This window comes from Glossina fuscipes, unplaced genomic scaffold (assembly GCF_014805625.2).
Source record: "Glossina fuscipes isolate IAEA_lab_2018 unplaced genomic scaffold, Yale_Gfus_2 1, whole genome shotgun sequence".
In the NCBI taxonomy this organism is placed as follows: domain Eukaryota; kingdom Metazoa; phylum Arthropoda; class Insecta; order Diptera; family Glossinidae; genus Glossina; species Glossina fuscipes.
In genome coordinates this window covers 27,160,490-27,177,879 of record NW_023998415.1, presented here as the reverse complement: position 1 = coordinate 27,177,879, position 17,390 = coordinate 27,160,490, and the positions used below count along the sequence as shown (strand labels likewise).

At 32.6% G+C, this 17,390-nt stretch overlaps 1 protein-coding gene across 1 annotated transcript in view; it reads right to left on the bottom strand.

Moving 5' to 3' along the window:
- Positions 1-13,438, bottom strand: part of LOC119631570 — a 31,746-nt gene extending 18,308 nt beyond the window's left edge. The window contains exon 1 of the mRNA XM_038023911.1: positions 13,351-13,438. The gene's annotated coding sequence lies outside the window, so the exon portion shown is untranslated. The remainder of the gene's footprint in view (positions 1-13,350) is intronic.
- Between the last annotated feature and the right edge of the window lie 3,952 nt (positions 13,439-17,390).

The following is a 17,390-nucleotide window of genomic DNA, read 5'->3' as shown; positions in this document are numbered from 1 at the left end:
CATACACATGTTTACTGGCATAGCCTAACTAATAAAAGTTATAACAAACGTATGATGGCGCGCACGGTGTATATTCAATTTTCATTTTTTTTTTTTTTTTTTTTTTTTATTTTATTTCTATTTGTTTTTTTTGTTTTTTGTTGTTTTTTTTTTTAATTTTTAATTGGAGACGCCTATGAAAACTTATATTCACACTTGTTTTTGTTTTACTTTTACGGCTTTTACATCTTTCGTTCATAATTTTATGAGTTTTTTAATGACTACAGCTCCCCACCATTCAAAAACACCTTCTGATAGGGAAAGTATAAGTAATTCTTTTATTTTCGTAAATTTTCTTTTTCTCTTGCTTGCAACTCTTTACATGCATTGCTAAACATGCAAGCGTATACTTGTTTTCCTATACCATTCGTAACGGTCACAAGCATATTTCACATATTCCATAAAATTTTGTAAATTTGATTTTGTAAAAACGAAAAATTGAAAAAAAAAAAAAGAAAAGACAATTGCTTTATCTGAATTTGTTTGATCTCTGTCAGTCTATTCGTCAATCTTCTAGTAAAAGAAAATGTCGCACTTGAGTGGGCAACTAATAGAAAAATGGTCGAAACTTGGCCTATTTATTATGGATATAAAGGTTAAGCTTAACAGAAGTTTCAGGGCGTTTTACGCAGGTGCCTGCCTGTAAAGGCTTAAGACTGCGGTGCCCGCTGGTAACCGCAGTGAGAACGCGTCACTCACGCCCCGCAGGTGGGAGCAGGGAGGCTCCCTGCAGTTCCCGATCAAGGGCATGTGTATGGCATGCCCTTCCCGCTAACGGAGGCGAGGCCTATCTAACACCTCAAATATTTAACGTTCCCGCGATTTTGAGAGCATGCACAGACACCACGAGGCTCCCCTACGGGCCGTCCCAGCGGTCAGGTAGAGGACCCACACTACGGGGACGATTCGGTCAAGCTTAACAGTGAGTATGGTCTGTTCACTCACACACATAAGTAGAACTGATAAAAAAAAAAAAAAAAATTTTAAATTGTTTCCCTATTTTATACCCGCCACTGTAAGGCGGGGGTAAATTCATTTTGTTTCTTTTCCATAATGTACGTAACCTGCCAAAAGGAAACTTGAGAGACGCTACAAAGTATATGTATTCTAATCCTAAGCTAAACCTTTCCTGTTCCCTATGACATAGCTTTGATATTTTTCAAAAAGTGCCTTTTCACGACTACACTAATTAAAAATAGAGATGCACTGATCTTATTATTTGACTTCTAACGGCAGAGATCAAACATAAATTGTTCATATATTTGCCATTGATGATTGTTCTAATCGGTAATGCTTCTTATTTCCTACACACAATTTCAAACAATAATAATAATAATAATATATTAGATACATACATACATACATATATATATGTGGGGTGCCCATAGGCAATGAATTGTTTGCAAAGAATTTTCACCTATGCTTTTAAAGCAGTCTGTATAGAAAATGTGTTGCAAAATTTATTAATTTTTTCTTACAACTTTGTAATAGAACGGTGGCGTCCAACGATGTTACGAGAATATTCAGTATGTCATTTTTATGCGGTACTTAATGCATCGGTAATAGCAAACAAAATTTGCAATTCTCATGAGGTTAACATGTGTAAACACTGATTTAATAGGTCGGCTGCTAACGAGGGCCGCGAAGTGGGCGATCACTTGACTCTCGAAATGATGCTCTAACATCTCTAGTAAAGAATTATCGAGACGTCTAGTGTCTACCTGGTCAACTATAGAAGAACACTTAAACACAATCGGAAAGCAAGGAGTAAGGATACCGCATAAGTCATATAAGACCAACAACAATAGTCGTCGATCAAATTTGCCCTTCATTATTATACAGATTTCGTAACGATCTCTTTCTTGGAAAATCCGTTACGGGACATAGGCAAAATGGATTCCTTATATATAACACAAACAATTCAAAGCAATGGCTTCCTACATTTTTCATGGTATCTTTAAAACAATATCTTCTATCGTTATTTCGTAAAGGATTGACAACAAGTTGATTTATACATTTCTTATCATCAAAAGATTGATTCTTTTTTTTTTGGTGGATTTTTTCACCCAAATCTTGAGCGATCACACATGACTCAATATTTGGAAAATCTCTTAGCTATAAGCATAAGAAGCACTCAAATTAAAGAGGGTTCGCAAGAATGGCTCCGGTGCAGTCATTTGCCAATATTTTCAAAAAAGAACATTTTACTTCTTAGCAATTAAATATATTCTTAACATTTTCTCTCAATCTCATCATTCATTGTTCTACTAAGCTTCGTTCCGTTCGAAAAAAAAATGTCAAAACTGCGCTCGCACCACTTACAGTGCCGGGTGTATTAAATTTGTGCGGATGTAGGTAGGATCCCAGAAGGATTTAAGATGGACCCACTTTTCATTATACCGATCGATTCAGAATCATCTCCTGATCGAAAACGATCTCAGTCGCTTTCTAAATCGATCCAAGTTTCTCTATCTGCCTGTCAGTTCACGTATTCTTATCTTCAATCTACAGTTTACAACTTTTTGTATATTTATATCAAATTTGATACACTGGCGAATTTTTAGCCCAAATAAACACTCCCTATATAATGCCTTATTTTAAAAAGTCGTTATATACAAATTTTTTGAGATCCCCCTCTCATATAGCTAACCTACCTAACTGAAAACTGAAGCTTCATATGGCAAAAGGATCCAAGTCTCAATATTTTACATTACGAAATTGATCAATCAGTAGCGATTTTATATAGAAAGTAATCTTGCGGAATTGCGGATTTTACGGATCATTAACATCTATTTCTCGGATCTAATCGCATATAAGGTTTCTCGTAAAAACTAAGCCTAAGCATATCGGAAAAATGTCGAAATTTTGATATTTTATAATGACAATCGGTCGCAAAATAGGCGCAATTAATAGTAGGAAATATCGGCTACACAGATCTATAAAAGGTAAGTCGTGGCGACTTATATTGCGGCAATATTTAATTTGTAGTTTTTTTTTTTTTTTTTTTTTTTTTTTTTTTGTAATATGAACAATTAATTACTCAAGTGATACATATCCGTTATATGCATAACACGGTGATGGTCGGAATGGAGTGAGGACAGATAAAGAGATAGGGATATAGCCGCATCCTAGCGAGTGGGATAAAGGAAACAATTGAAAAATAACAAAATCTTTAACAAGTGCATTGAGCTTGCTAGGTTTGGATCAGATCAGTTGACGGTTTGGGCATCCATAATGATGGGAATATTGAAGAAAATTATGTCTTTACATACAACACAAAGCACTATTTTTGATGTGTTATCACGAAAATGATTATGTAACTGTGTTTGTCGAAGCGGTATAGAGTATTTAATGGTTTGCCTTGCCCACCAATAATGCTTTCATCTACTTTAAGCCCATTAGATTGGCGATGTTTCCCCTTAAAAAAACAAACAATGAAATCATTTCATGGCCACGTTCTTCAAAACTCTTTAATTATTCCATAAATAATCGACGACTTTGATGGGACATTTTTACAACAGATTTTTATAAGATTATTTTGTGCAATATTTAAAGTCATTTTTTTGACTACTTGAAAATATTTTTCAATAATAATTTTTTTTCTTCGGATGGCTACCGAAGATATGAACTATTAAAATTCTTATGTGCCCAAATGGCGGCCAAACAAAACCTTCTTAACCAAGATGTTGTATGTAATTGAACTTGTGTTAAATCTTTTTAGTTTTTTTTTTTTTTTTTTCAAAGGAAATGTACAAAAATATTTGCACAAGTACAGGATTTATATCCATGTGGCTCTGCACGCGCGTAAAGGTTAAAGACATAAGTAACAAGCCTCTTTCACTAACACCTTCTTTTTTTTTAATGGGAAAGACTTAAGCAACAAACTTGATTTGTTCTCTACATGATTAAATGAAATCATTTATTATTATTATTATTATAAATTTAGTCAGAGAATAAATTCCAAGACTAAAGTCTTAAAGCACTAGCATCCAAAGGCTTTCGGCTTTTATTAAAAACTCTACGGCACTTGAAATTTGAATCCACGGACCATTGAGTTGCTAGTCGAGACTCTTGCCTACTCGGCCACTCAGCCGGATTAAATGAAATCGATTTAAAAATTGTGTGAGTGTGTGTTTATCAAAAAATGCAGATATTTTCGATTCGTATAGAGCGGTTCACGTCAGTCAGAAGTGAGTGGTAAAAGGTCCCCATAAATCATATCTTTAAAAATATGTGTGATTAGCGTAAAACTCCATGTCGATGTCAGTCAGACCGTTTATCGTTGTTTGACACGTCACCGAGATTACGTTTGTAAAAACTAAATATGAAATGCGATATTCGGTGCACCTTTACATCTTTAGTTACTGTCCACAGTGCTTGAACATTTGCATTTACTTTAGCTACAAGGATGCAAGCTAAACCCAATCGTCCATAATACCGGAAACTGTAATTCATTATATAAAGCAAATAAATATTCACTATATAGAACATATATATATTCAGTCAACACATTAAGTATTAAGTATCGAGTTATGGCGTTTAAGCTATTGCGGCTAAAGAAAATGAATTTTAATTTTTAAGCCAACGTTTGACTTATATCTCAATATCAAAACTTTTGCAATTAATTTATTTCGCTCATGTACCAGGAAATATCTTTTTCAATATGACAAACTATTGAACTTATCCGAAACCATTAAAGAAACGATGAGTGCCGTAATTAATAAGTGAGATGAGAACGTTTCACATCGCATATAATGAATTGAATTTGAAATGTTAACACTTTCTCCTTAACAAAATTGTTTAATTAAACAATACGCAAATTTTTATGCGTTAATGTAAAGCAGCATTACGTACATACATGTATATGAAAGCATTCGACCCAATAGTAAACATTTATGATTGCTTGTGGCGTCAACTCATTTCTTAAGAATTTCAATGCCCTTCGCACAACATCTAATAATCATGAATAGTGGAGAGCACAGTAAAGAGCACTTTATTCCTCTCGAGTCGAATCGAATATGGGAAAAACGAAAATGAATATTTGAAAAGCGAATTGTAAACTGTCGTGAAAAGCAAATAAATAACTTTAGAATTACAGATAGAAGATACAGTTAGTGACGTGAAATCTTTAGCTGTAATAGTTACTTTCATAGACGGTTTACACTTGTAGAACTCAGCCAAGAAGTTTATGGTAAAAATCTGCTCTCGATCTTATTTCATGTAATTCTGGCATTGATGAAAAACAAACTGACGGATAGATTGACCAAACAATCCAGGTCGGGCCTGAAGCTGCGCTTGCTCTCTCCGACGAATTTCGCTGAACTTTGCAAAAGAATTGAAAGATTTTTCTCTATCTCTATATTAGATAAAATATATTAGAAAAAATAGCGGAGTATAAATTAGTTCGGTCCGTCTATTGATGGTGAGAAGTTGCATAGTTGATAGTTCAGAACTAAATGAATGAACAGTTCAATCCAAGTAGTGTCCATAGCTGGCTACTACTTTCCCTTACCTCCAAAGCAATTTGCGAACTATATCTCAAGAAAATGTCCCATCCATTGAAGTTGCGCCCAAAGGTTCTGGGTATCGTCATAAGAATGGAACCACTCGCACATTCCAGGTTACAGCTGTAAGCGTTTCTTGCGCGACTTTTGCTATACGGATGTGAATTTCTTCTTGCTGTAAAACTGACGATATTATAAAGTTGCCCGCAACTGTTAGCTCTTTTTTTCGCACAGTACAACACGTGCTCAAAATACCAAGAACCTCTGCAGAATACGCTTTGCTGCGATAATTTACACAACGTAAAGGGAGTACTTCCAAATGAAAAAATCCCAGTTGTATTCATAATCCCACAGTCCACGTACTTACACTCTCGCTCAGAAAACGGACCGATCTAATTCGTACTTCCAAGGTGATATAAATTTACATTGAAAATAGAGTTAAGACTAGAGGTAAGAAATTTTTTTAATGCTTATACTATTTAAGGAAAAAAAAGAAAAGATGAGTTCAGTTTCCATAACTGTGACACTTACTTACATCAGCGAAATTATTTACCGAGGAAGAGACGATCCGTGCTATTCTACCTTTTAGTAGAGAAAACTTTTACTTTCCGTTACCAGAGCGCACATTGAACTAAACCATTTATTAAACCCAACAGAATGAAAAGCGAAAAATTCAAAAAAAAAAAAAAAACAAAAAAAAAACAACTAATATAGCAACACACAGCAGATGAAGTCAAACACAAACAAAATTTCAATAGCAACGAACTTTATTTGATTAACTGGAGTAAAAACACAAAATGAAAGTAAAATCTCAAGGGCTCGTTCGCACTTCTCCTCTTCGTAAATATATATTGTGTTGCAGTTAAAGAAAGGAATCGGTTAAGTATAATTTTTGTTTTTTTTTTTTGTTTTACCGTAGCAGACATGAAATGCATGACTGACTGCGAATTAAAACCGGTTGCAAAAGACTACACAACGTAGAAAGAAAAAAAAAAAAAAAAAAAAAACCCAAGCCTGGCTTTTCTTTCATCAAAAAGCCTGTTTACGTTTACATATACGGCGGTTGATACCGCTATTGGTATCTTGGCTCTTGTGACAACACACTACTCTACTCCAATACACACAATTCACTAATAAATAGCACTTTTTCATTCGTTATTATTATTTGCTGTTTACTATGTTGAGCGAGATGCCATAACGCTACTGCACCACACTAATTGTTGACCTAATTTCATTTCTTTATGCGAGTTGTTGTTGCGTTTGTTATTTATATTTTTTTAATATCGATACATGTATACAAGTATATATGCTAGCTGTGTTTGCTACATGCTGTACGCTTGCGTATGCGTTCGGTATGGTAGACTTTAAAATGAGATATCTTCGCTTGGTTGGTTGGTTAGTTAGTAAGTAAGTAAGTAAGTAAGTAAGTAAGTAAGTAAGTTGGTTGGTAGACTTGCTGCGATGGTAGTAGATGGTGTTGGCATTTTATGGTTAATGCACCAGATGTGCATGTTGCGTTTTATGTATTTTTTATTTTTTCCTTTTTTGCTTTTCTTTTGAACTTCAGAGCTCTCGGTCGGATTTTTTGAAGAAAGTGGTTTTCATTTTCCTTCTTAAATTACAACTTTACAATAATTTGAAATTACTCTTGTAAACTGTTATATATATATATATATATATATCTATATATCTATATATCTATATATATATATATATATAATGTCCATTTCTAGACGAGACGCTCGTTTATTATTATTATTATTATTGGAACTGTGAAAGAATCTTGAACATTGTAAAAAGACTACAGTTGCCAACTAATATACACAATTAGGACAAGGATGGTGTACGTTACCTGCACTTACCTAGAAGATTCTTAAATTCGTTCTTATCTAAAACGATATCTCCGCGTTAATTATTTTATTTTTATATATAATTGGCATCACACTGTTGTCTAATTAGTATTACACACAAGAGCGCAAAACGGTCGAGTGCCTATAACATATTGATGCCACATTTATGATATATTGGTTGCAAATAATGCTAACATATATTTTCGCATGATTTATTAGCCGATAAAATCTCTTTTTACGTTAGCTGGAATATAATTATCCTTTTTTTACTTTCTTTTTTTTTTTTTCTATTCAAGTATGCACATCCAAGTGCTTCCAGTTTCTTTTCAAGGTCCTACAAAATGGAAGCCTTAACACTTGTATCCTAAGAGGCTTAATTTTTCGAATTGAATCTCTTAAATCTTGTCCTAATTTGTAAAACTGAAAATTTTAGCGTGCACTGAAAACGGTACACGGGACATGGAAAGTATTAAGGATTTTTTAAAATAAAGTGTCATATGGGAAGTGATCGAAAACATGATACGTTTGTGTTTGTTCATCTTTGATAAGTTAATTATATATTAATTTAAGCTTCATTTATTAACAAAAGATTAAGCTTTTTTTAAACTTTTTCATGGAAATATTCATCAATCACGAAATAATCAATAAAAAATTTCTTAAATTCTCTCCGTGTTTCGCTAGATATAGGCATATAGCACAGATTGAGCGATTTTTTTAATAGATATTTGTATCGATTACATTGCCTGCCCCAGACCCCCTTCAATTAATCTTTAATTTTTTTTAATTTTTTAAAAATAATTTTTTTTTCTTAAATATTATGCATAATACTTTCCTCGACGCTTATTGTTCTATTGCCTTTACTGTTATCAAAACAATATTAGCCAAAAAGAATACAATTAAGAAAATTATTTTCGGCCGTGACCGAATCTTCCAAATGTTTTCGTAGGCGATATCTTCATTTATGCGAACTATAGAATGTTTACCACAGATGCCACACAGTTGAGCAGGCGGACAAGCGGACATGTTTAGGTGCATTCCAAATTTCAAGTTGACCAAGAATTTATTAACATTATCGGGTTTTTGCAGCTTGTTTCTGCGCTTTATAAAGGCATTGAAAAAAAAAAAAATTATGCATTGATACACTATAACATTGGGTAGGCGTGGTCAATATTTCCCATTTTTGTGCAGATGGTATAGCATCAATCAATCAATACAATATATATGTATTTTGACATTGTCTTTAAGACTGCATAGTTTGCCAATAGTCGAATTCATTTCCTTTCTTCGACTTTCTATTCATTGGTGATAGCTTCATTGCAGTTATTGGGGTAAATAAAATTTACTTAATGACTATTAAATTCAACTAATTTCTGCTCTTTTTTTTTAAGGAGAATTTTTTGCTTAATAAAATAAAAATCAATTAATTGCATATTTTTAGGTGCTGTAATCATTCAAAAAAAATTAAAAAAAAATCAGTTAAGTACAAGAGATTATATTCCTTATCATCAAGTTAGTTATGTTCGCTCGTCCATCTATTTAAGTTGCGCTCGATTAGATTATAGTGACTTCTTAAAATTTAATCGGTTGGGAGAAAAGTTTACTTGTGACTAAAGAAAAAGCAACGATAGTGAAAATCAAATCATTTAGCAGAACTTTTTAAACCAATTACTGGCATTCAAAGGATAATCATGGTGTAAGCCTTCCCGCCAACAGCAGATTAAAGCAGCGCAATAGCGAAACAAATGGCCTGGTGACTCAACTATGTTCCGGATCTTGCCGGCGTCTGCAGACATTTGCAGAAAAAAGTACCGCGAAATGAGAGAATGGGAAGGGAGATGCGCGTTGGGTTTTGGCTAAAGGCGGGCACATTATTCTATTGCGTATTGGGTAACCATTGCTCTTGAATTCGGACTTATATAGAGTATTAGTTAGCACTTTTCCCTCTTAACACTCATTTATTATTAACGAACGTAACAAACAATCTTACAGTCTTCATTTTCTAGAAGACAGTTTAGGACTAGTATTATAAAAGGAAAATATTTTTCACAGAAGCGACAATGTCTAACCATGCGAGTTCATTTCATATATTATGGTGTTCCAAATAACGTCCCGATTACAGAGTCGCATTAAGCTAGCCAGAGTTCTTCGTTTATTAGCATTTCACTCGATGGCTTTGTGGCAACTTGATGATTACCAAGTCATATTCGTCCGCCTCTGAAAGTTAAGAAGTTTAAAGAATTTTAAAGCCATCGGATTGCTCAGCTGCTTTGTCCTCTAAAAACACCATTACAGTTGCAAAGCCTAAAACATTAATTTGTAATATGCGGATTTTTAATGGCCGCAAATTTCCAAATGATGCATCAATTTAAAAGCTTCCTAAAGAGATTACGGACAACAAGCACATCGATATCGATTTTGTACCCCGTTCAATCCAATAATAACGTAATTGGACTCTGCAGCTCTATATTTTCTCTTTTCTAAGATTCACGTGATTCGGATATCCAATCAGTAAAGTAAAACATCTTAACATATTGATTTCCATATAAATTTCAAGCTTAAAAAGATACCTATCCGTAATTGGCGTAAAGTGACCGCTGCATTACGTAAAATACGTTATGACTGGGAAAAACGCGAGCAGAAATGCTAGTAGCTGTCGAATATCAGAATCATATGAGAATACTAGACAAATACACTTACACAAATCCCAACTGATTTTCCCAGAAAAGAAATTTCCGAGAGAAGGAAAAAAAAACAAGTGCAAATTCATGGCGCATCATGCAACCGCCCGCCGACAAAAGAGATTAACGGAAAACACATCAATTATGTTAACTTGCTTATATAAGCAGAATATTTGAGCCGAATGAGTTAGACGGAAGAGAACATTTAAGTTGAAAAGAAAGTCTCAGTTAGGAATTTCGTCAAACTACGTGAACTGTAAATAATCCTATCCTTAAAGAAATTGATTGTAATTGTGAAAACTATGATGTAGTGATACGAACCGTGTTAAGACACTAGGTTGCGGCCACTCCGTCTCCCTTTATCTTTCCTGATTTCTTTCTTTATTTTTTCATTATACTGCATATATACCTATTTAGCTGATCAGGAGATTTAAGGCATAAATTATTTGCATGGCAAATTGCCTTTAGGAGACGACTCGTATAGCCAGCTGGGAAGAGATTCATAAGAAAATACTTTCACAGATTGAGATCATAGAAATTTCGCTCATTCTTTAACATACCATATCGAAGCAATTTGTAGAAGTCTTGCTGAGAGTCCAGGGACATTAAGAATTGATTATTTCGAAAAAATTTTCCATTCTCTAGCACTTCCAAGCTTGCAAAATTCATGTGACTTCAGAATTGAAGCTTATCGATCACGTGGAGTGCTTAGGATTTCTTAAAGGTCTTGAAGAACGAAATTGAGCGTCGTATCATAGGGAAAAAAGTACATAAGTGGCCGCAAATTTTTCCAGGCCATTTACTCAATATACTCAATTCATACTTAGAGCTCTGTATTATGCACTTCATGCCTCAATTAATTAATTGTTAAAAATGTATTTTTCCAAAAATAATTTTTGCTTTTGGATTTCGGGACACTCTATAGTTGCTTAGCTGTTTTTATAAGCGTGAGAAGGGCCCTTTTTGTAAACTTTTCCCACCTGTGTAATAAATAAATGAACGAAAATTACCAAGTAACCGCATTGATTAAAAATTTCAAAAGAAATTTTACGAATGTAGATTAAATTTCTAAAAACTTGAACTTAGTTAATGGTTGCAATAATCGCGGAATAACTATTAAGTAGTGAGAGTAATTTTGTTGCAATGAATACTTTCATTTCATACAATTCAGCAGTAACGTGTAACATGTATGTATATATGAACGCAAGTATATTAGGTGTACTCTGCCATAATGTGATTATTTAGGAACCTATTGCAATTATACTGCCGTTCATATGTATAGAGGTCATTAATTAAATAGTTTGTGATCAAAAAGGAAACAGTTGAGTCGGATGAAAGCGCATATATATATATATATATATATGTATAGTCACAAAATCAAAAAGTTGCCCAAAGAAAGTGAAAAATCACTAAAAAGAAGTCATTAATATAAATCTGCCAAAAAACGGATATGTCAACATGAATTACAGCCAGCCATACTCTGCGAATCGCTCAAATGGCTTCCTTTGATCGTTGATCGTAAACGTAGATTATTTCTTGCACCAGTATATCACAACTACATATATATATATATATATATGTGTCGTACGTATAGATACACACACACACATATATATATATATATATATATAATATATCTCCCCCATAAGAGACCATTTCGTTGTGGAATCATCAATCATTCAATGCCAGTGGACTAGTTTTCTTTGAATGCAGCCAATTGTGTACAATATAGAAAACAATTGTAATTGACTAGTTGTGAACATCGTATTCTCTAGTTGGTTTTCTCTTTATATTGAATTCAATTATTGTCATCACTTTTAACAAATGTAGTGAAAAACGTTTAAGCAACAACCAGGATGATTTTTTTTTTTTTTAGTTTTTTTTTCAAAAAGTGAAAAACTCTAAAAAAAAAAAAAAAAACAAAAACAAAAAATGTAAAAAGCAACAACAAATAAATAGCTATTTTGTTCGCGTTAGTTATATCGGCGATATTTTCCAAACTGTGGCTAAACTGTGCAATGTTGTTTTCTCATTTACTAAACAACATTTGTTGGCAACAAAAATACTTAGTGCATATGTTAACTGTAGGTGAAGCTTAGTAACAGACAACTTTGAATGGTTGCTGTTGATGTTAGTGTTGTAGTTGTTGCTACTGCTGTTGCTATTTCTGTTGCTGTTACTATTACTGTTGCTATTGCTATTTTTATTGCTATTGCTATTGCTATTGCTATTGCTATTGCTATTGCTTTCGCGGTATTGATATTGATATGGGCTTTGTCGTTATTGCAATAGTTGGATGGTGGCAGGCTAGCCTGGCAATCTAGTTATTTTGAGTAAAGTAGAGCAAAATAAATTTGTGAACACAAAACTGCACAAACAATTACAGTGAAAATTCGCTAAAGATAAATGAAAATACTGCGGCGATGAAGTAAAGCGTTCGAAAGGTATGCCTGTTATGCCTAGGTTTCGTCTTAAATATAATACATAAGCATAAACATAAACATAAACACACTAACAAATAAGGTGCATAAAGATGCATAGGAAGTAGTAACACTGGTATCTATCCATCTGATTATTGTAAAACGGCATAGTATCGCACATTCGTTCATACGCTATTTCTATTGGCTGGTTGGTACGATGCTTGCTCATCATCAGCATACGGCAAGAGCAAGATTTCTCCGCAATCGTTGGAGTGTAAATAAGCGATATTTTTTTGCTTTTTTCATACTTTTTTTTTTTTTTTTTCCTGTGAAAACAATCTTCAATGCCACCACACTTAGTGTTATAGCGCAGCAGTAGCAGCGGTAGTAGTAGTAGTAGTAGTAGTAGTAGTGGTAGTAGCAGTAGTAGTAGTAGTAGTAGTAATGTTAGTAGTAATAACAGTACTAGTGGTAGTATATGTATAACGTGATATAAAGTGAATTGAAGCGGGTCCCACAAACAACAAAACACCATAGCATTTATTGTTAACAATTAAAATGTAAAAAAAAAAAATAAAAAATCTCTTTTTTAATTATAACCAACAACAACAACAACAACAACAACAACAACAACAACATCCATTCATCTATCCACTCATTTATTTATTGCTCCAAATGGAATTATGTGCCTTCACTTTCAAATAGTGAAAGAAAAATTAACCGCGGATATCATTTATTTATCATTTATTTATAAAATATTTCAACACTTTGTTACTTTTATGCTTCTTCTTTACACTAATTTTAATAAGATTTTTGTTATTTTTTCTACGCTTCTCATGGAAACGCATCTAACGCTTACCTGTGCTTATGTCTTATTCCGTACTTTACATATATATGTATATTTATATACAAATATATAGATATATATACATATATATCTACATATATATATATATATATATCTATATATATATATATATATATATATATATATATATGAATGTATATATATATATATTTATATATATATTTATATATATGTTTACATATATCTATATATATATATCTATATATATATATATAGTCCTTGCAATTGTATTACTTTTTGCTGGATTTTATTAACAATCCTTAGCTTTTCTTTTAATGGCACGCGTTCTGATTTTTATTTTATTTTTGGTTTTTTTTATTGAGGATATATTTCACCGATAAATGGATGTAATGTACATATGTAATGTAATGTAAGTTAATTAGTTTTATTATATTGTAAATTTAAGTAATATGAATATGTTTAATATTTGGTTTTCGCCTTTTACACTTCGTTCGTTCGTTCAATAACCGTTCGCTTATGAAAATTTCAAAATTTTGTTCATTTGTTCACAAGTGTGATATCCGCTTTAGACAGGATTTGTTCTTAGATATGATTCGTTATTGTTATTAAAGTGGTTTTTTTTTCTTTTCTTTTCTTTTCTTCTTTTTTTTTTTTTTTTTTTTTTTTTTTTTTGTGAAAACTGCTAGCACGCTATGCCGCTGAAGCACCTCTCTTCGGACGCACAGTTAATTTGGAAATGCGGCTTTGCCAATTCAATATCATGATTTTATATCGCGTGAAAGTTGTGACCTCTTTCTCTGCTCATATTGCCGTCATATCAAGCGTTAGACTTTCTTGCTCTCAGTTGGTACTCTTTGTGAGTCATTCAGTGCACAACATATTCACGGATATGCTTCGAATTAAATATAAGTCAGGCGAAGATCGGCTCTTTAAACATTATGTTTATGTAAAAAGCGAAAAACTCTTTTTCAGTGAGCGAGAGAGAGAGAGAGAGAGAGAGAGAGAGCAAAAGAGAGAAAGAGCGAGAGAGAGCAGGAGATAAAATTTTCTTCTCAAAACTTCAGTCTCATTTCCGAGAGATGAGTAAATAAAAGATATTTTGTAATTTTGTAGTTTTTTTGTTTTTTTTTTTATTTTATTTCTTATTTTTTTACTTAAAAATTAACATGCGTTGGATTAAACCTTACAATTGGTACCGTTCTGGTTTCCTCAACGATAGTAAGAGTGAGATTATTAACTTTTTCCACAAAGCCACACACAGTCACACATTGCTTAGCTAGCAAGACGAACGAATACATTCATATATATTTACTAGCAAATGCCTGAGTGTTGTTGGTAGTGTCGTTATACGTTAGCTGCTGTTATAATTTCAATACCTGTTCCCTCGGCATTCACTAGTGCTTGCTTTAAATAATAAATGGTGATCATGATGATGGCTTTAATGATCGGTAACATGTCATTTTTACCGTTGATTGTTGTTGGCTGACTAAGCGCAACAATACTTAACGTGAAAGATTTAAATTTTCATATCATAATGATATTCATTCATTCATTCATTCATTCATTCAGTATATCCTACAACATATTTGTGACAAAACATGTATTATTCTGTAGGGGATAATGATAAGTCTTCATTTTATCTCGCTACTTATATGTTCAACATATTTCGATGCAATTTACTACATCGACTAGTGTTCAATCAGAGTTGAATGCTATTGAAAATCGATTACAACATATCATCTTTATGATCATTTCCAATATAAAAACTTATTCATAAAAGGACCTCATATATGAAAAAAAATTTCGATTTTTAATCATTTCTCAACAAAAATCGATGCAACATTCACAATCATGAATTTGGAACACTAAATGAATGCGGAATATTTAGATGAGATGAGATTAATTTTGGACCATTCTTCTCTCACTAGATATCAGCGTTTGTATGAGAACAAAGTCTAATATTCAAAAATTTTACGATAAAAATTGATCCAAATTAGTATTTTCACGTGTAAGTTTATCGTGCCAAGTTTGAACTACATCTGATCTATTTTCGGATATCTTCCCGCTATAAGAATTCTTAGAAGAAAGTCCGTCGAGTTAAGAGAGGAATGTATTAGACGACCAGTTATGAAGCATTTAATCGTTGGTGATGCCTGACTCTAAAATTTGAACTCGTTTACTCCGGCCCTTGTGATTACCAAAAATTTACTTAGTTAATTAGTTTTTTTCAATCTTTTTTTCTATAGCATTCTCGAAATGGCTACAGATGCGGCTGGTGAAACTGATCGCTTGACTTAATTCTTCATGTAAAATTGTAAAAAATTTTAATCGAAGATACTCGTATCAGGCAAAAAAAGGAAAGAAAATTATAATATATATGTTTTATCTTGTTTACGATCAAGAATATATTATATATAAAATTCTGAAACGATCGTACAAGTATCTGTCTATCTAAAGAAATGTTCAAAGATTGCAAATGCAATTCTTATAGAGGACACGCCCATAATGTAGAAAATAAAACGAGAAAACGGTTTAGCAGAACTGACTTGATTAATGGGCCCTAACTTGTAATACCTGTCGATCGCTGTCATTGAAAAGTTTGATGTTTAACAGAAATCTCTTAATCGATTAGCTCAGTCTACTCAGCTAAATGGAAAAGAAAAATAATTCAAGTTAATAGAGAATGAAAATAAATAAAGTAATAGAGAATAGAATCTTGATTATGCTCTATGAACAATAACAGGCGTCTGTCCTCTGCAATGTCACGAACTTTTTAAAATAGCAATCGATATATTTTCAAGTAATGTCACAATTCAGCTACAAAGATTTCTTGTAATCTTCCTCCTCATATTATCTCCATGAAGGAAAATATGCTTTAAATATGCTCGGGTCGCATGAGTGGCCGAGTAGGCAAAACTCTCGACTACCAACTTAGGGGTCGTGGGTTCACATCTCAAGTGCGGTTGAGTTTTCTAATAAAAGCCGAAAGCCTTAGATGCTAGCGCTTTAAGACTTTAGTCTTAGAATTTATTCTCTGGCTAAATTAATAATAATAATAATAATAATAATAGTAATAAATTTGCTCTATTAAATAATTATTTTAGGTCAGATGTGTTTTTAAAAGGTGAAAAATTCTGAAAAGGTTTAACTGACATGTCCGCGATGGGATAATCAATTTAAAGAGACAACGTTTACTGCTGGAGATCCGATATTCGCTGCAAGCCAAAGACAAGTCTTCTCAATCGTACGTCAGCTTGTTGTCTGTAATACGTTAATGAAGGTCTTTTCGGCCATCATTTCATTTGTATTACATACACATACACATACACATACACATACACATACACATTTTTCCAATTTACGGTTTACACAATACTTAGTTGCGAAAGAATTACAAATTTTTTTTTTTTTTTTTAAATTTCTTTTTAGTTGTGTCAAGGCAATTTATGACGTATGACGTGTGACGATGTTTGTATTATCATTTGCTTTATATTAAGCTTACACAGGCGCACATAGGCAAGCACACAAAGTTTTTCTTTTACATAATTAGTCATCATCGTCTTTCATGTATAAGTGTTGCTATATTCAATAGAGATCTTCTATGCGTTGTATGTTGTAAGCTCTTTATTTATGTAAACAAAACATATATTTTTATAAAAGCTGGCAATAGCAGGCTAACTGAAGGTAAAATTTTTAATTTTATTTAAATAACCAAAACTTAAGGTCATTTATATTAAAAAATTTTTAAGATAATTTTTTTTTGTTTATTGAAATTATGCAAAACCGGTTACCCTCGATATTCGATGTTATTTATTTAGTCTCTTTTTCTTCTTCTTCTTCTTCTTTATTTTTTCATACACACACTATCATCTGTTTAAAAATACTCTCTAATCACATTGATTTGAGATAATTTACAAATAAAGTTCGCATTGTAGTCAAATTCGAAATACGAGCAAGCAATTTAATAACGCGAATTACCTTAAAATCCTGCTTACAAGAAGTGAATTAAAATGTTTACACTTTCGCAACTTTACACCACCCATCGATGGAATGAAATGTAAAATGTGGAT